This window comes from Fundulus heteroclitus, unplaced genomic scaffold, assembly GCF_011125445.2.
Source record: "Fundulus heteroclitus isolate FHET01 unplaced genomic scaffold, MU-UCD_Fhet_4.1 scaffold_252, whole genome shotgun sequence".
NCBI lineage: Eukaryota > Metazoa > Chordata > Actinopteri > Cyprinodontiformes > Fundulidae > Fundulus > Fundulus heteroclitus.
The window spans coordinates 137,967-158,102 of NW_023396663.1; the positions used below are offsets into that span (position 1 = coordinate 137,967).

At 40.9% G+C, this 20,136-nt stretch overlaps 2 long non-coding RNA genes across 2 annotated transcripts; both read right to left on the reverse strand.

Moving 5' to 3' along the window:
* Window positions 1-3,880: 3,880 nt before the first annotated feature.
* Window positions 3,881-7,505, reverse strand: LOC110367799. The gene is made up of 3 exons (XR_002427718.2): window positions 7,467-7,505; window positions 4,055-4,362; window positions 3,881-3,984 (listed from the first exon to the last, which is right to left on the reverse strand). It is a non-coding gene; the product is annotated as an uncharacterized LOC110367799 (long non-coding RNA).
* Window positions 7,506-16,031: 8,526 nt separating this feature from the next.
* Window positions 16,032-19,537, reverse strand: LOC105924992. Its single transcript, XR_001166121.3, has 2 exons — window positions 18,964-19,537; window positions 16,032-16,615 (listed from the first exon to the last, which is right to left on the reverse strand). It is a non-coding gene; the product is annotated as an uncharacterized LOC105924992 (long non-coding RNA).
* Between the last annotated feature and the right edge of the window lie 599 nt (window positions 19,538-20,136).

Genomic DNA, 20,136 nt, shown 5'->3' on the forward strand with positions numbered 1-20,136 from the left:
GGCTTAAAACTTTTAAAATGTCAAATGCCATAAACTTTTATGTTATGTTCTTAAACTATCAAGTAATGAGAAAGTCATGTGCTGAAATATTTTGCATTTTATTTATTTAAATATATATATATATATATATAACATTTATAAATATATAAATAACAATATACAAAAACATATATTTACATATATGTATACATATACATACATACACACATACTTTATATATATATATATATATATATATATATATATATATATATATATATATATATATATATATATATATATATATATATATATATTTAATATGAATAACATGTAAAATATTTCAGCACCTAATTTCCTAGTAGTTGATAGTGTTAGTACATCCACTGACTGTAAAATTATCTATGAAACGTTTTCAGACAGCCAGAAAACTGCTTATTGTTGCAACCAAATCCTATGGTAGTCTGTGATAGTAGGGAGTAGCAAGATGGCGGCCAGTGACTTCAGTTTTTCGGCGAAATCAGCACTCCAGTGTATTATATAGCTCAGTGGTTTCGACACATTGCCAAACTGTGGCCGTTTCACGAGAACGCGAGTACGGACTCGCGTTCTCGTCAAGTCCGGTCTTGGCGAGAACACAGGAAGATCGGACTTGACAAGAACGCGAGCACGCAGCACGTATGGTGTATTGGAACAGAAGCGTACTTGTGACGTCACGAGACGCACAGTTCTTTAGCATTTCTTTAACATTCAAAACTATTTATATACTACACCACAATAAATCTTATTGAATTTTTTTTTTAAAATAACATTTTTAATTTCTAAAAAGCCTCAAAATTATCTTGCCGCGGTGCATTCTGGGCAAGCGGTCAGTATGAAGAACGCACAAGTCTGCTCTGATGCATGCTCGATAAAGAGGGCGGGCGAGAACAACATCCGGGGAATTCGGCGCGTTCTCGGTTTGGCGTTCTCGGCAATCGGAACAGTGCTCGGGCTGAGGCTGATGACGTGTCACGAGCACACGAGCACACGAGAACGCTCAAGAACGGCCCTGTGTTAATACTGTGCCGATACTGTGTCACTGAATACTGACACCTGCTGGACCTTAAAAATTCTTACAGGCAACTAGTGATGGTGAGATGAAGCCTCATGAGACATTGAACCACTTGAGCCAACTGGTTCGAGAAAGGGTCAATTTCTTGGAGCTTCATGTGCACACAAAACCACCTACTGGCCAGGTGTATAATCACAGCCAGCTGTATCTTAACACGTGTGATGCATTGATTTTTTTGTCTATTATGGCTCTTGGGAATGACTTCACAAAAGGTGTAGGACGAAATCATTTGTCTACATAAATTATGTATACACATATGTGTATAATAAAATATTGTTTGAATGTATTCTCTGTGTGTAATTATTCCCAAAATAGTAGTGTCATGTGATATGGCATGGTGTGTAATAATCAGACCTCTCAACTTTGATCAAAAGTTAAGAGTGAGATTATGCCAATTTTGGGGGCGGGGGTGGGGGTATTATGGTCAACAATTTCCCCTCAGCAGCAACACTGAAGCACACAGAGGTTCACGCTGCGTCTTTACGCACAATCCAGCTGCTGATCTTTTCAGCTCAATGCACTTCTAGACTGTTACAGTTTATAACAGGTTTATAACTTATAATAAGGTAAGTTGCGTAGGACGTCATTCACCAGGGCTTGAAAGACAGCTGGAGCATTGCACAGGCCGAACGGCATGACTAGGTACTCGAAATGTCCTAAAGGGGTCTTGAAGGCTGTCTTCCACTCGTCTCCCCGGCGGATCCGCACCAAGTGGTAAGCGTTACGTAAGTCCAGCTTAGTGAAGATGGTGGCAGATTGTACAGGCTCTAGCGCGGAGGAGAGGAGCGGGAGAGGGTACTTGTTTTTAACTGTGATGACGTTTAATCCCCGATAGTCTATGCAAGCCTGCGACAGACTGGCGACCTGTCCAGGGTGTACCCCGCCTCTCGCCCAGTGAACGCTGGAGATAGGCACCAGCACCCCCCGCGACCCCATGAGGGATTAAGCGGTTTGGAAAATGGATGGATGGAGTCTATGCAAGGTCGAAGGGAACCATCCTTCTTGCCTACGAAGAAGAACCCTGCCCCTAGAGGCGAAGATGACGCGCGGATAAGCCCTGCGGCTAAGGACTCCTTTACATATTTCTCGGGAGCCTGACGTTCACTCTGAGAGATATTATAAAGACGGCTTGTCGGCAACGGGGCACCAGGCAAGAGATCGATCGCACAGTCGTACGGGCGGTGCGGAGGAAGAGAACTGGCCTGCTCTTTACTAAAAACCTGCCCTAGGTCATGATAGTGCTTAGGCACTAACTTTAAAGCCTCGGGGTACACCTGAGCGCTGGGCAGTGTGGGAATCTGGGACTAGGGAAGCTTACCACTGAAACAGTAGGCGTGACAACTGGGTGACCAGGTCTCCACCCTACGGTCGGCCCAATTGATTTGCGGATTGTGGTGCTGTAGCCACGGGAAACCAAGAACCACGGGAGCCTGTTTGACAGGGAAAACTAAGAATGTGACGCGTCCACGGTGGTTACCTAAAACCACGGGTTCCAGGGAGGTAGTTCTATGGGTAATTTGTGGGAGAACTCCCCTACCCAGGGCACAAACCTGGAGGGGCGAGCTTAAAGGAACCGTCTCAATCTTGGCCTGGAGGACAAAAGACCGATCTATTAAATTAAAGTCACAACCAGAGTCAACTAAGGCGGACAATTTAAACGTGTCTCGGCCAGAGACGACAACAGCTGGTAAACAGAGGCGTGGAAGAGACGAAGGGGATGACTTATGTTGATCCGCTGGTTCCACCTCTACAACTGACGGACCTGATCGTTTTGGCCGATTGGGGCAGTCCTTTATAAAGTGCGCGGGAGAGGCACAGTAAATGCAGAGCCGAGAGCTCATACGCTGCTGCCTTTCATTGGGTGTCAGTCTGACACGGCCCAACTGCATAGGCTCCGGTGGAGAGGGAGGCGCTACAGCGGATCTGGCGGAGGTCCGCTCGATTGGAGCCAGACGGAAATCTGGCGGCCGCTCGGGGCGGCTCTTACCCCGCGCCTGTAAGCAGTTGTCTAACCGCACCACCAGCGCAGTGTATTCATTCAAGGTGCTGGGCTGTTCAACGCGCGCAAGCTCATCCTTAAGGGACTCGTCAAGGGAATGAAATAACACAGACTGTAGGGCACGCTGTTCCCAACCAGCTGCCGCCGCCACTGTACGGAACTCAATGGCGAAGTCGGCTACTCGTCTGCCCCGCTGTCATATGGTAAGTAAATGTTGGGAGTCCTGGGCCTCGTCAGATTTAGCTGCGAAAACCGTCTTGAACTCTGTAATAAATTCGCTAAATGTGCAACCGAATTGCTGACAGTCAGGAAAACGGGATTCTGCCCACCTCAGGGCTCGGCTGTTAAAAGCCTTAAAACAAAATAAATCTTAGAATGGTCATGGGCAAATGTACGCGGGGACCGATTAAACACTAGGGAACACTGGAACAGAAAGCCGCCACAATCACCTACCTCTCCGGAGTACTTCTCCGGGGACGGTGAGGAAGTTTCAAGAACGGGCGCGGACGTCATAACTGACGTAGACTCGGGGGAAGGACTCGAGAAAGCGGAAGTGGCTGGCTGCCGGCTAGTGCTAAACATACCAGCTAGCTGGTTCATCTGGGCAGCTAAGCCCTGCAGCTGATCTTGCAAGCCGACCACAGAGGATTCTAAACCCCGAATCTGATCCTGTTGAGGTGTTATAGTTCGACCGAGTGTATTTGCTGGGTCTGTGTGGCCAGAGTGTTCTTCAGTCATGTTTGGCTTTGTCTGTTTCGCCCACATGCAGAATACACTCGGGAAACAGGTAGATTTGTAAAAGGTTTATTTGGGTTAGAAACACGGGGGGAGAGATCTGCCTCTGCAGATGGGAGCTCGAGCGGGAACCAGGAAGACGGGGAACCGGGTTGATCTAGGAGAAAGAGAGGATCTGTTAACTACAGGAGGGGTAACGGGAGATGTGCTGCTGGACGTAAGCTTACCACTGAACGGGGAAACCAAACCGGGGAGGAGGCGATGTGGACTCATCGTTTGCCTGATGATGGAGCCACAGGTGTCCGGGAGACCAGAGAGCGGAGGCAGAAGTGGGTCCGAGCAGCACCGAGGAATCCAGGGATCCAGATCAGCGGGAGGAACCAGTTTATGTCCGAAGGAGGCTGGGGTCCAGAGGAGGGGAACCGACTTGAGAGGAACCAGGAGAAATCCATGAGGGAAGCCAACACAGGAGGATAATTGAGGGATCCTGAAGGGTGTTGTCACGAGAGGAGGACGTCAGGACACGAGTAGGAACCTGGGAGACACAGAAGTAAAAGCTTTAGCTACACGAAATGTGATCTTTTGGCTAGAGGCCGAGACTGGCTTGCATACCATGACGGTAACACTCTGGCATCCTCTCGCTGTCTGTACACTGTTCTCATAGTGCTGCCTGGTGCTGCTCAACCGCCCGCAGGTGTGTGGGCTCCGCCCACCCATCAACCATGAACACCCGTGGAGAAAGCAAAGGCAGCAGAACCGGCAGCAAGCTGCACGGCCCTGCTGGCTGAGTCCTGACACAGCTCACATTTTGATAGATTTAGATTCAAGCCTGAGCTTTTTGAGAATTTGTTCACAACCTTCAGTGCATCTCCTATTTGGGATTATTTTTTTAGAAACAAGGTTGTGTCGTCAGCCAGCTGTGATATCTTTATTTCTCTTTCATTTAGTGTAATTCCTTTGAATGGACTCTTGTGAATTAGGTTACATAGAATATGAGCTACAATTAAAAATAAAAGAGGCGATGTGGGGCAGCCTTGGCAGATACCTTTCTTTATGTAAAATCTAGGAGAGGTTCCATTCGCCAATTTAATACTGCTGTTTCCTCCCATGTACAGAGTTTTCACAGCATTAATAAAAGTCTGACCAAAATTAAAGAAGTTTAAGGAGTCAATAATAAATTTGTCGCTTACCGTGTCAAACGCTTTTTGAAAGTCTAAGAATAAGATAAGGTGTTCATCTTTTCGAAAGTCTTTGTATTCTATTAGATCCAGCACTAAGCGAATGTTATTGGCTATGTGATGCTCTTTCATGAAACCAGATTGGCAATCGTCAATTAAAGTGTGTAATTTAGATTTGAGACGTTTTGCTAAGATAGATGCAAGTATCTTATAGTCATTATTTAGCAAAGTAATGGGTCGCCAGTTTTCAATTAATAGAGAGTCTTTGTGAGGTTTTGGAATAAGTGTTATGACGCCCTGCCTCAGAGAGGGAGGAAGCTCCCCTCTGTCCAGAGATTCTTTGAAGACGGCCAATGACCTAATGACTCAGAGAAGCATTTATACATCTCGGAAGTCAGACCATCACAGCCTAGTGATTTATTGTTCTTTAATTGAGTTATTGCCCAATTAATCTCTTCAAGAGTTATGTTCTGACAACAGATATGATTATATTCTTCATCTATATAGTTAGGTGGGTTGATAAGGCTAAAGATGTCATTTGGGTCTTTGAGATTATTGTCTTGTGAGTAAAGTTTTTCATAGAAAGCCGATATATAGTTTGAAATGACTTTACTGTCCTCGCTAATTTTTTCCCCAATTTTAAGTTTTCTTATAGCATTGATTTCTTGTCGTCTTTTTTTCCATGGAAGAGAAATTTCTGCTGTTTTTCTCTCCCTGTTCTATCCAGTTCCTACGTGACCTTATAAAAGCTCCTTTTGCTTTGTTTTCATATAAAACGTCTAGTTGGTTTTGTAAGTCTAATAAGGCATTATTATCTTATTGGCTCAGCTGTTCTTTTTCAGTAAGCATGTTAATATTGTTGATTAGCGTGTATGTTACAATCCTCTTTTTGTGTGCCACTATCTTGCCATAACCCGAGCAGACGCTTCTAATTTTATATTTGAGAAGTTCCACAAAGTCCCAAAATGATTCCCTTTTCTTGCAGCTTCCCATTGTTCTGAGATAAGGAGTTCTATTTGCATTTTTAGTTCCTCATGAGACAGTAGAGAATTATATAATTTCCAATAACCACTAGAAAATTCCCCCCTTTGTTCCTTGCTGATCTGAATAGATAAAGAAATGGCCTTATGGTCTGTCAAAACAGCCAGAGAAACAGTGCATGACTTAATGGAGGGCTCTAAGTCAGCCGAGATCAACCATAAATCTATCCTGGATTGTAACGTATGGTTTCTATTACTCCAAGTAAATGTTTTTAATAATGTATTTTTTCCCTCCATATATCAATGAGATCAAGTCTTTTTGTAAAGTCATTTAGTTTTTTTGAGGTTGGAGCTAGTTTTGGTGGGCATCTGCCTAATTGGTTATTCATAACCATATTAAAGCCACCGCCCAAAATTACCTTAGCTGCAGGATATTTAGACATCAACTCATTTAACATCGAGTCCAGTTCCTCCAATAGTCTTGAATTTTGTGAGAGTGAGCAGTACCCATAGATGTTGCCTAAAACAAAAAAAGCATCCTCCAAACAGGTAATAGTAATAATCCAGTGACCATTGGTATCCCTAACAGTATTAACGACCTTCCCTTTAAATTTATGAGTGAGAATAGCAACCCCCGCTGAGCGATTGGATCCGTGAGTCAGCCAGATGTCCTCTCCCCATTGACTCTTCCATAACTTTTCGTCCTCTTTGCATGAATGAGTCTCTTGGATGAAAAGAATATCAGCATCGTAGTCCTTACAAAAAATAAAAACAGCTTTTCTTTTAACAATGTTACGTAGTCCTCTGGCATTTATAGAAAGTAGTTTCATCAGTCTCTAAAGAACAATTCTCTTTACGAGAGAAAAAACAACCTAAGCAATAACAGCTTCTGCCTCTTTAAAGTATATCTGGAACATTTTAAAGCAATTGGAAAGTGCTTGTGTTATTCATCAATGAATGGGTTAATATAATGTGTAATATAAAATTTGTTAGTTATTATTAATATATAATACAACCTTGAGAGAGGATGGAATTCAATCCTCTGAATATATATATATATATATATATATATATATATATATATATATATATATATATATATATATATATATATATATATATATCCTGTGTTGTGTGTTGCCACTCTGCAGCTTTAGTGTGTCCAGTTTTGCAACATGGTGCAGCCTTAGTTTATAGAAGGCAGATACGAGTAGTGAAATCAGCCAGAATAAATATCCATGCAGCACAGGAATGATGCATCTTCTCTGATTCACGTTCACTACAACAGAACTTAACTTTTTCTGCCACATACAATATGGCGGTGACGTTGACGTGCGACCTTGCGCCCAACGACGCGTCTACGTATATGATGTCTATGGACACGGGTTTTGCTCTACGAGCTCGACGCATGCACCGACGCATCGGTGTTGCCGGACCCATCACTACCTGTGAGTATTTTGAAACCTCGTTTATGGACTAACTTTGTCTCCTGGGGTCCGTTCTTCGTACGTTGCTTAAAACATCCGAGATCAAATGAGACATCCAAGATGATTTCATCCGGCTAATCATGATCCGTCTAATTGGGTTCTTCGAACACACCTGTTGTTTACGATTAGTATGGCTGGATTGAGTTATCTGAGACAACTGCTCGTTCATGCGTTTGTTTAAAAGGGGAAATGTATCGATAGTAGAAACATTGATCAGCAGCGCTGCTATTGGCTGTTCAGCATGAACAAAGAACGCCAGGTGTATAATTTATTATTAATATATCAAACAAATAGTGTACAAAGACTCGTTGAGGTACAAACATTACAACATGGGTAGAAAACGTTTTCAAAAAATGGGTCTAAACAATAAGAACAGATACATAAACAATAAGGCCAATGAAAGATTATGGAGCAAGATTCAAAACAAAAGAAATGTAGAAATACTGGCAGTTACTTTTTTGGCAGATACAGATTTCAAATGTTTCAGTGAGGTGTAATACAGTTTAAATTGGTTAAGAAAAAAATCAAAACAAGGAGTAGAACCTCTCCATTTACAGCAATGTATATGATATTTGACAAGAAGGAATACAATATTAACCATATCTGATATTTTACTATCAAGGTCATCAACATAATACAATATGTGAGTGATGGTTATTTCTGGGATGTCCTCAATTTTAAGGGACAACCAATTTTTAATGTCTCTCCATAGTTTAAAGGAAAAAGGACAGGAAAAAAAGAGATGATTAAGGGATTCATCCGGAGATTCACAAAAGGCACAGCATGTTAAGTCAAATTTAAATCTTTTGTGCAAAAATTCTGCCACTGGGTAAATATTGTGAGAGATTTTAAAATGAGTCTCTTTAACCTTTGGTGAAACCGGCCATTTAACATACTTAGAGAACGCCTTCTCAAATATAGGCAAATTGGTTGTTTTCAAAAAACTGTTAGAGTAATCATTAAATAATTTGGATTTGAAGGCAGTCACAAGCATCGCATTATTACATTTTTTATCAGTCACACAATATTCTCCGATTTTCAATTTGGGTAAAGATGGATTAACATTTGAATATGTTAAGGTGTTTTGGATGAGATGGATCAGAGCGACAGGAATAGCTTTGCATACTTTTAGATATTCATTACAAGTACAGTACAGATTAAATTTGTTGGTAAAATCTCTATGATTTAGCAAAACACCATTGCTGTCCATTAAATCAGTTACAAACAAAATACCGTTTTCATACCAGTCAGTTTTAAAAATAGATTTTCTATTTATTAATTTTGATCTGTTATTCCACACTACGGATCCATGAGGGGTAAAGTTGTGAGTAAATATCATCTTCCAAAAATGTAAAACTTGTTTATGAAAGTTAGACAGCGAAATGTTAATTTTGGTTAATTCAAAATCACATTTAAGCAAGAAATCCAAGCCACCAAGCTTTTTAAATATAGATTTAGGAATATGAAACCACATTGAATTGGAATGAGACAAAAAGGTCTTTAGCCAATTTATCCTAAATGAACCAACCAAAGCCTCAAAATCTAAAGCTCTAATACCACCTTTATCATAATCTTTAACGAGATGTGATCGTCGTAGATAGTGAGTTTTATTCCTCCAGATAAATTGAAAGATTATTGAATTGGCTTTTCTAATATTTTTGTCAGAAATAAAAGCAGAATGGCATGGATAAATTAATTTAGATACTCCTTCAGCTTTGGATAAAAGAGTTCGTCCAAAAATAGTCAGATCTCTCGTTAACCAATGACTCAAAGATCTCTTCATGCCATTTAAGCAACTACCAATGTTTTCCTCCTCTCTTCTAATAACATTTTTCGAAATTAATATTCCCAGGTATTTAACTTCGGACTTAACTGTAATAGAGGCAAGAGACGCCTCAGAGCTGGAATGGATCGGCAAAAGTTCGCATTTATTAATATTGAGAGACAGACCAGACGCTTTGGAAAACTTTGAAATGGATTTAAGCGCAACGTCTACCATAGTTTTATCTCTTAGAAAAATTGTTGTGTCATCAGCAAATTGACTTATTTTGAATTCCCTGTCAAAAACTTTGATTCCATGAAAATTTGAATTTTTCATAATTAGTAAGGTAAGCATTTGCGTTGTTAGTATAAATAATTTAGGTGAAATTGGGCAACCCTGTCTGATTCCTCTTGACATAGAGAAACTAGGTGTCATACTTGTTCCCAAGGAAACTGAACTACTTATATCACTGTAAAATAACCTAATTATGTTACAAAAGTTTTCCCCAAAGCCAAAATATTTTAAGGTTTTTATTATAAAGCAATGTTCCAGTGAGTCAAAAGCCTTAAAGAAATCCAGAAATAAAATAAAACTGTCACTATCAATAAAGTTCCGATAATCAATCATATCAAAAATCAGTCTAGTATGATGATGGATATTTCTTCCCTTTAAAAAGGCTGACTGGCACTCATTAATAATCAAACCTAATCCACTGTTTAAGCGATTGGCATAAACAAGAGCTAAAATTTTGTAGTCTGTACATAAAAGAGTGATCGGTCTCCAATTGTCCAGTGATAAAGGATCTTTGTTGGCTTTGGGGATCAGAGTAATCAAACCTCGCTTCATAGTGGGAGAAAGATTATTGTTTGAAATGCATTCCAGCAGGGCCTCAAATAATAGTTTTCGTAAATCTTTCCAAAAGAAAGTATAAAATTCTGTAGTTAACCCGTCTAGGCCTGGAGATTTACCCTTTGCCATTTTTTGTATTGCTACGTCAAGCTCTTCAATTCTTAAGTCATCTTCCATAACATTTTTAAAATCAAGATTAATTTTTTCAACAGAATCCTGAATTTCATCGAAAAAAGACTGGCAGTTGGATTCCGAATACTTAGAACAATAAAGATTGCTATAAAAATGTTTAACTGTGGCATGTATTAAATCCAGGTCTTCAGTGATATTACCATTAATAATTAGTTTCTGAATCTTCTTTTTGGACTGTCTCTGCTTCTCAAGATTGAAAAAATATGAAGAGTTCTTTTCCCCGTCTTCAATCCACCGAGCCCTGGAGCGAATGAAAGCCCCCCTAGCTTTATCTAGAAAAACATCATCTAGTTGAGATTTGAAAACATCGAGCTGACTCAGCTCCTCAGACGATAAAACTGGGTTTGAACATAGAGAATTAATATTGCCAATAAGTTGGGATTGTTTCTGTCTCCTCAGTTTTGAAGCAAGTTTGCCTGTCTTTATCGCTGTAGTCCTGACATTAAATTTGAACCATTCCCACTTATTTAAGGGCGACAGATCCATTATTGAGATATCCTGAAGAAGTTTCAGAACTTCTGCACAAAACCTTTTATTATTCAGTAGATTACTATTAAATTTCCAAGTTAAATTTGAAGGTGGTTTCGATTTACTTAAGGAGAGAAGCAAGGTGACTGAACAATGATCTGTTAGAGGAGCGGCTGAGATTTCACAGCTTGAAATATTATTTAACATATTATGAGGGATTAACCAGTAATCTAGCCTAGAGCTCTGGCCATTTCCAGAAGGATTGAACCAGGAGTATTGTCTGGTATCAGGATTTCTAATCCTCCAGCAGTCTGTCAAATTTGTATTAGAGGTCAAGTTTACAAAAATATCGTCGTATATATGGTGCTGCCCCCGGGTGGGGAGACGGTCAATCGATCCATCTGGAGTTACATTGAAATCTCCACCCAAAACAACCTGATCAGTGGCATATTTTGTTTTCCATTGTTTTATCATTTCTCCGATGTCAGCAAAAAATATACTATTCGTCGCTTTAATATTATATCCATATACACACACCAGAATTATCTTATTTCCACCAATCTCCACTATTACAGTTACCCAGTGGCCATTTGTATCACTGATATGCTCCAACAAAGAACCTGGGAATTTATGAAACATAATCATAACCCCAGCAGAATGTGAAGTACCATGACTGAAATAAATATGGTCACCCCATTGAAGTTTCCAAAATTTAGCCTCCTCATTGGATGAATGAGTTTCCTGCAGAAAAAAACAATTTGCCTTTTGCTCTTTGCAATAAAGAAAAGTAGCCTTACGTTTGACATTATTTTTCAACCCCCTAGCATTAAGTGAAAGTAAAGACAACATGAAATAAACACAGTAGTTGTGCAAAAACTAAGCTCAGGAACGATGAGCAGGAATGAGATAACAGCCAATAACAATTATAAGGAAAAGTGCAATAGCCCTTTAAACAAATACGAACATATTATGCCATACCAGTGGCAGTAAAGAGGCACAGCGGAGTACTTAGTCAGGGTCCACTCTTCGATTATCGATCAGAGCGAAACCTTCCTTCAAATAGGCACGTTTGCCACGGCTCCTGGCTTCCCGAACCAGGGGCCACAGTTTAGCCCGGGCGATCCTGTCCTCCTTGGAAAAGTCCTCTCTGAAGCTGATGTGCATTTCTTTACAAACGTTAGCATCTTTGGATTTTTTCCAGACCTCATCTCGCATGGTTCGTAACCCGAACTGGATGATGACGGCTCTGGGACGGTTGTTAGCCGAAGCGGCGTCGGCTTTTTTCCCCAATCTGTGAACGGTGTCGACCGTATCCCGAAGCCTATCCACGGAGACAGGAATGATCCTCGTGAGGATCCCGATGATGGAATTCCGTATGTTTTCATCATCTTTCTCAGGCAGTCCAGTCACTCTCAGGTTCCAGCGTCTCTTGTAACGAGCATGGTCCTCACAGGAGATCCTCAGCGCTGTGTTTTCTTTTTTGAGAAGGTTCACCGTAGCTTGAAGCTCTGCTATGGCTTTCTTATTTACATCAATGGCGACAGTATTAGCTTCAATACGTTTTTCAATACTTCTCAAAATTTCAGTCTGATTATCCATCTTTGTATTAAGCTCTCCTATCGCTCGAAGAATAGCGTTCGCTGTGTCTTCCTTACATTCAGTCTCCTGTAGCTTCATTTTCTTTTTAGTTTTGTTCTTAATAGGTGTATGCTCCCGGTTTACCTTTTGATCTTTACAAGAAGGATCAGTCGCGGCCCCAGTCAACTCCATTTCTTCAATAACATCATCATCGCAAGCCTCTTGAAGAGCCGACCGGCTGTAGTCGTGGTCAGACATGCTTGCCTCCGTATACAAATTCACAGACGGTGAAAAAAGCAACAGGAAGGCTGAATTTGTTTCAAAAAGTTGTTAAACTAAGGACAAAAACCCCAAGGCGCTCTAAGACAGGGGCTAAAGCACAAAACAAGGTTAAATTTTGGCTAAAAAAAGACTGTATGCTAGAGCCTGCAAAAACACCACCTCTCACTCCGCCATCTTGGGACCTCTCCCCACAGTTTTTCTCCCAAGCAGAACAAGAGCTTGGAAGGTTATGCCGAATTTGAGTCATTAATTAAAACACCTCAAAATCTGTTAAAGCCAGGAGAGAGGGCTGGCAAAAAGCAGCAGACAAATTAATGCGTAAATACTGTCCATGGTAGATGTTTCTATCACATTCTACAGCATGAATTTTTGCATTTTAATAATTTGATATTATTTGTTCTTTTATATCAGAGCCTCCACGGGACCCACTAGAACATGGGGACAAGTAAAAGTGAAATACAAGAATATTCTACAAAATGGTAGCCTTTAATTATTACACTTTATTTTAAAAAGGCACTTGTCATGTCAAGAGATCCAAATTTCAGTGTCATTCCTTAGACACGGGAAGTAAAGGACACGTGCAAACTGGGAATTAAAAAAAAAAAATCTTTATCCATAAAAAATGAAAATATTTTTTTTCCAAGTCATCCACAGTTTACACGGTAAAACTGTATTGCTCCGTGTCTAGATAATCCATCCATAGTTTTTTCTAATACCATATACGGCTCGACAGGAAGCGAGCCTTTCAAAGTAAAACTAAACTTCACAATAAAATGGCCCGAACAACTCTTCTTACTGAATATGATAAAAATAAAAAGCAAACTATCATACAAATCACTTAAATATTTTATATTTATGGCTCCAACACCACTTTTTCCTCTTTAAAAGCCACTGTTAAATGATGTGTTTGTCTGTTTATAACAGCCACCAAGAGACATCTCTCTACAATTACACTGTCGCGCTGCGCTAAAGGATCCTGTCTATTGCGCAATACGTGATTAATTCGAAAAACTCAGCAAATTATTCTTGCACCTTCCGCAACAGGTTGCAGTCGTAAAAATGGACATGGCTACGGCAGACTTCCCTATCTCCTCCGCTTATACAGCCGTGATCTAATCTTGTTTACATGAAATAAGCCTGCTTTGGAGCAGGCTTAAGATGGCGCACATGTTGCTATGACAACAAGTGCAGGATGTCTTTCGAAGAACCAAACGATCCAAGATCATGCCAAATCGTCAACAATCAAATCCTGCTAACTGAGTTAGCGACGTACGAAGAACGGACCCCAGTTCTCCAGTTTGTCGTATTTGAAAATACTTTGGCGTCGTGCTCAAAGAACCAGCTCTTCAGAATCCCTGCCGCTCAGATTTTGCTCTGGCACCTCCCCTCACACTGCCTTGGTGGTACCAAGCCGGGCGTGAGATCCCTCTTCCTGGATTCATCTGGTTCACTCATTCACTCCGGTTCTTCCATCTACTTCTGCCGTTTGCTGTGGTGCGCTCCGGATCCCTCGCCAGCATAACATCAGTCAGCCCTCCAGTCGCTAACCACCTGGTTCCATCAGTGAGTTACGTTCACAGAGTTCCCTCGTCACTTACTCTCCCCGGATAGTTCTTCCCGACTGAATGGTATGCGGCGCGGCTTCTGGAGTTTTCCCCTGGTTCGATCCTTTGTAACGTTTGCCTCTTTTCTTCCCACAGTCGTTCCAGCACTGACGTTCAGACCTCGCTCTTGCCATACACTGTGTGTTTTCCGTTATCTGAGCCTTTAAATCAGTGGTCCCCAATCCTGGTCCTCGAGGGCCGGTGTCTTGCAACTTTTATTTGTTACTCTGCTTCAACACACCTGAGTCAAGTAATGAGGTCATTAGGAGGACTCTGGAGAACTTGACAGCACACTGGGGTTAGTAAGTCAGGTGTGTTGGATCAGGGACACATGTAAAACCTGCAGGGAGGGACACCGGCCCTCGAGGACCAGGATTGGGGACCACTGCTTTAAATAAACATCTTAAAAGTGTTCTTGTCTCCGACTGTATCTGCATGTGGGCCAAACACTTAAAAACCATGACAGTAATTCACCCAGCGCGGTGGGAGACTCGTTTTGAGGAAACTACGGTTGTAGCTCACTGTCTGCCTTGCTGTGGTTACAGAGAGGTGTCTGTTTTGTAGAATAAATCATTCGCCGATGAGTTATTGATCCGGAAAAGCCAAATCTGTGAATATCTTTCTAACTTTACCGAAGTGACAGTATTTTTTTTTTTGTCCCCAGTGTCCTGTCTAGCAATGTGGCAATAATAATTGATGTCTTAATGCCAAATAGAGCTCGACAGATTTTGCTTTCACAAGTGGAGCAAACAGCTTTCGCCATAATGCTCCGCTTGATTTGTGCATGTAAATAGCTTTATTGTGATTCCTGCAGGGCGAATTTCAAATTATATGGACACTACAATGGGAAAGTGGAAGAGTAAAGGAAGAACAAGAAGAGAAAAAAAGAAAGAGGTGAAAGAAAGAAGAGATAAAAGGAAGAGAATGATAAAACGTCCTCTGTCTGCTCCATCACCTGGAAAGAGACACAAAAAGAATAGCACAACCAACAGACATAAAGCAACAGATACAATCGAGGAACACCTTGATACCATTGCTAAATCATATGTATTATTATTTAAGCTGACATGTGTAATGTGATACCTTAAAAAAGAAAGTGAAAGAAAATAAATAAATTATAGGCTTTCTGTATATAAGTGAACATTTAATACCTGGGACCCAGCACTTGTGGGAGTTTGTGAGAGTGCACTAGTTTAGGTGAAAATTATACAGAAGGAAATAGCTCAATAGTGGTTGTGGAGAACCAAAGACCCGCCTTCCACGAGCACAGAGGCAGGAGTCCCGCTTTCCCTACACCTGAAACATTAAGCCGCCACAATTCAGAATAAAAGCCTCATTCTCTCGAGGTCAAGATTTAAATCAAGGCAGGTTTGTTTCTTAAGCTCTTATCGGTATTTGCTATATAATAACGCTATCAAAGACAGGTTACTTAGTTCCCGTCATATTGTTGCTTATATTTTGAAGAACGTGGCAGACCAGTGGTCAGTTTTAGGGGCATAAAGTGCAGACCCTTCCCCATATGTAGCTGCACACTGCTGGCCAGCTGGAAGCTAGCTAGAATGCTTTGGTAAGGTAATATCTAATTTATACTACTAGTGCTAGTACTGGCGTTAAAGAAAAGATCAGTTAAGAAGTTGAAAAGTACATGTAGCAGGTGTTTAAAGAAAAGTAGTAAAAAGGTGTTATAACATAATGTACTAAAGATGTTTTATTACATTTTGGTAATATAATCGTTAGATATTTTTTCATAAACACCAGTTGCCCGGGATAGAAAGACTGTACGACTGGAACACAGAACAAAATGTAGAACTGAAATGGACTTCATTTAGCTGGGAGGAAGAACACTTTATTTGTGCATGACTCGTCCATGTGCAAATTGCCAAGAGTTTAGGTGGAGTTGCACCGCATAAACACATTGTTTCATATGGTGTTCAAATACGTTTCTCTGCTCATATCATCATCGGCCTCAACACCAGTTTAGCCTTTGGCTTACCATGACAACCCCCACATTTCCTGAAGGTTATCTGTTCATCTCAGACAAGATGGAGACACAAAATCAGAGTTTATATAACATTTACAATGATAACCGAAGCTTCTTAAATCATTCAGAAACTTTTTCTGAGTCTTGAGGATGGAAGTCAGTTGAGGAGTTTTAAGTTCTCAGTAAAACAAGCACTTGAAATTGTCATCTCCCTGACATCAACAGCAGGAATCCATACAAGTTAGTGTAAAGCTTCTAGGCTGAAGTCCGATATGAAGACAGGACGCCACGCCCGTAAAACGTGTGCATCTTTAGACCGAGCTGGGGGAAGCTGCCGCACGGTTAAATTCAGTCAAAGCTGGGCTGGCCTTCTCACAGAAGAGTATGAGCGGCGCTCCTTGGTGGCTGGCCGGTCAGAGGGATGATCCTGGAACAAACAAGCACAAATGGGTTGGAGCCAAACACCAAAACAGGAATGCTGTGCGTGGAAAAATGTATTACATCCACAAGATTCAGGAGGGAAAGTAGTAGCAGGTTGCTGTTGAATAAACTGCTTGATTAACTGATCTTTGGTGTGATCACACCTTCATAAGGACTTGTTGTTGCTATATGGAGAATACAGGGTGTTTAAATGCAACACGAAGCAATGACCCCAGAGAAGCACCTGTTACTGCCCATCAATCTGGGAAGAGCAGAAAGTAATCAAGGTTTTGGCGACAGATTTTAGATGATTCCCATTCTTTTTTTTCTTTTTTTTTTAAAATTGTAAATAATTTCAACACTGAAAATATAAAAAGTGCTCAATTTTTACCATCAAGATTTGAATCGAAATAAATGACAGCAGAGTCAAACGTAATATTTAAGAAAAATACCCCCCCCCCCCCTCAGATTTACTGTAACGTATTACAAGTTTTAACCCTCAATTTCTGACGAATCAAACTAGACTGCCGAAAAGGAGAAAAAAACAGCAACTTTGATCCAATACGTTCAGCTTCTTGTTGTCTGATGAACTCCTGGCAGCCAGAATATTCAGCCTCAATAGAAAATACAGTTTCTTCCAGAGAAGCGAATCAAACCCTATCCACCATATTTGTTGTGAATTGTCAGTATAAACAAACTAACTTGAAGTTAATTATTGAATAAAAGTTTTGATCATCTGGTCTGAGATCGGCCACGGTGAAACATAAAGCTAGTTCCATTTTGGTTCACAGCCAGTTGTGCATCTCTAATTATCAGGCCATTTCCAGACTATTTGAGGTCTGTTAATTTTTATGAAAAGAACATGGCAGTGCGACGCTGATTGCAAAGTTGCATCTGTATGACCCAGAATTCTCGTTTGAGAGCTGATGAATTTTTTTTTATTTTTTTAAAGATACAGGATACGTTCTAACCCTTCCAATATCAAGAAAACAACCGGCATGTAATAATGTAGCTCACAAATACTCAAGTACACAGCGTTCATTGGAAACATGGACCTCAGATAGGGAGTAGCCTTTCCAAATACCAGAAAGAGATATTTCCAACGTTTTGTTGAAAACCTGCATCTGACTGAAGCTGTTATTTTTGGCTGAGAACATTCTTAGATGGGCTGCACAGTGGGTAGCACTGCTACCTTGCTGCAAGAAGGTCCAAGGTTCAAGTCCACCCTGGGTCTTTCAGTATGCTCTCCCTGTGCATGTGTGGGTTTACTCCAGCTTCCTCCCACAGTCCAAATAATGTGACTGTTAAGTTAATTGGTTTCATGAAATTGCCATTAGATGTGCGTGAATGGTTGTTTTAAAGTTGACAGACTTGTTTATAACTAGGACTGAATTAGAATGGCAATCTATTTAATTGATTAGATATTTATGTGCAGAACGTGGGTGGTTTTTCGATCCGTCTGTGTGTTGCCCTGCAATAGACCTGTCCGGGGTGTACCCCACCTCTCGCCCACTGACAGCTGACGATAGGCACAAGCAACTCTCGCGAGCCCCGCAGGGATAAGCGTGTCGTAAAATGGATGGATGGATGGACAATCTTAGATGCATTTAAACAAGCATCACCAAATAAAGTACCGGTATACGAGTAGGATACTCGTATACTATACTTGGGCAGATAATCCATCTTGCAGCCCTAGTTGAGCTGATGATTAATTCTTGAGATGAACCTTGGTTCAAACACTTAAAAAGAAAAGAGTAAAGATGTGATGTTCTAGTCAAAGTCCACATTTCAACCTGAGTGATGGGGCCTCCATAGAACTTCCATTTTAGCTGTATAACTGTATCTAACTGATTCTACTTACCTACTGTGACACCTTCTTCTGACTTTTGACTATTGAGCCGATGGGACAAGTGAATTTCTCCACTGTGAGATCAATAAAGCTTATCTCTCTCTTTTGTCTTTCTAGTTTAGGAATCTGTAGTGTTTTTTTTAACATTTAAGATTAGATTTAAATACCTTTAGAAACTGATTATGTTCAGATCGTCTTGACAAGTAATACCCCAAAGCTGTGGGCGGGTCCATCATTGCTTCTATGTGACTGCTCTTTCACATCGTCCCAGTAGCTGTGGCTTACCGCCCGTCCGCAATGGCCGCCTGTGGCGCTATGTTTATACGAGACAAAAGCTGAGGCAGAGGAACGCTTCTTAAACGAAACTCACTCGCAAACGTTCCGAATTGTGTGAAAATAGAAGACAGGCTTCATGTCGCCGGTCTCCTTGAATCCTGCCAATTTAATAATTTAACTTCCGTAGCCGCCGCCCGTCGCTAGAAACTTCGGCGCTCCCTCCTGCTTACCTCTCTTTACGGGACGATGAAATACACGAAGAGGAATAAAGCGATGTCAAAAAGCAGGAACACCCACAGGTCTAGCCAGTAGGAGTGTTTCGGCAGGTTAACGGGGCCCCCGTTAGATTTAAACATGTTGTCGTCTCCTGAGGTAGTTGCGCTGGGTCCCATCTTTGCTATGGCTGCCTAAAATCAGTCCTGGACACAGACATGAATACGTAGACGCCGCGTTCTCGGTTGAGAGGCGTGCCGACAGAGCGGCCATCTTAGGTCAGACCAAGCGGCAGTCAGACAGAATACAAGTCAGTTCAGGTAAGTGGTGCTTTATGTTTTCAGACACTCTGAATCCGGTGAATTCGCAACCGATTTCCAGATAAATTAGCTGACTGAAGACGTCACCCCTTTTGGGGCTACATGGGACCAATTGATTGAATTAAAAGATTGATTGTCTAACTTAATACATAATTTCGATTTTATATTGACAGTCAGCAAACTTCCAGAGTTCCGTCCCAGGATGCCCGACTTTTGCTCGGCTTATGGGTGCGGAAATAAAAGGGCATTACAAACCAGATCCCGGGGAATTACCTTCCACAAGTAAGATTTTATGATATTTAATCCTTATACTTTACAGTTACAGTTTTTTCCGGCACAAACATATGTGCTATATATATATATATAGGAGTGATATATATATATATATATATATATATATATATATATATATATATATATATATATATATATATATATATATGTATAGATAGAGAGAGAGAGAGCGAGAGATGTGTGTATAATTTGTGTTTATTATATTAATATGTAACTGAAAATATATAACTGTGAGTATATATATCATCCCGTTAGACTTCAGTTTAAATTGTTTTTGTTCTGAATAAATATGTGTAATCTGTCTGAAAGCTCACCAGCATTGTGAACATATAATTTAAATTAAATCTGAGCTGCCTCCTATTCATTTTGACAGCAGATGTCTGATCTGTGGTCTGACCCAAGATGGCCGCCCTGTAGGCACGTCAGCCCAGCAGCCGGCAGCATACAATGGGGCGTCTACGTATATGATGTCTATGTCAGTGGTCTCAGTCAGTTTTCATCTCTATGGCGCTGGTCGTAACCATCTTCTTCTTCTTTTCCTTTTGTTGGCGGATCGCAAACAACTTATAGGTGCAT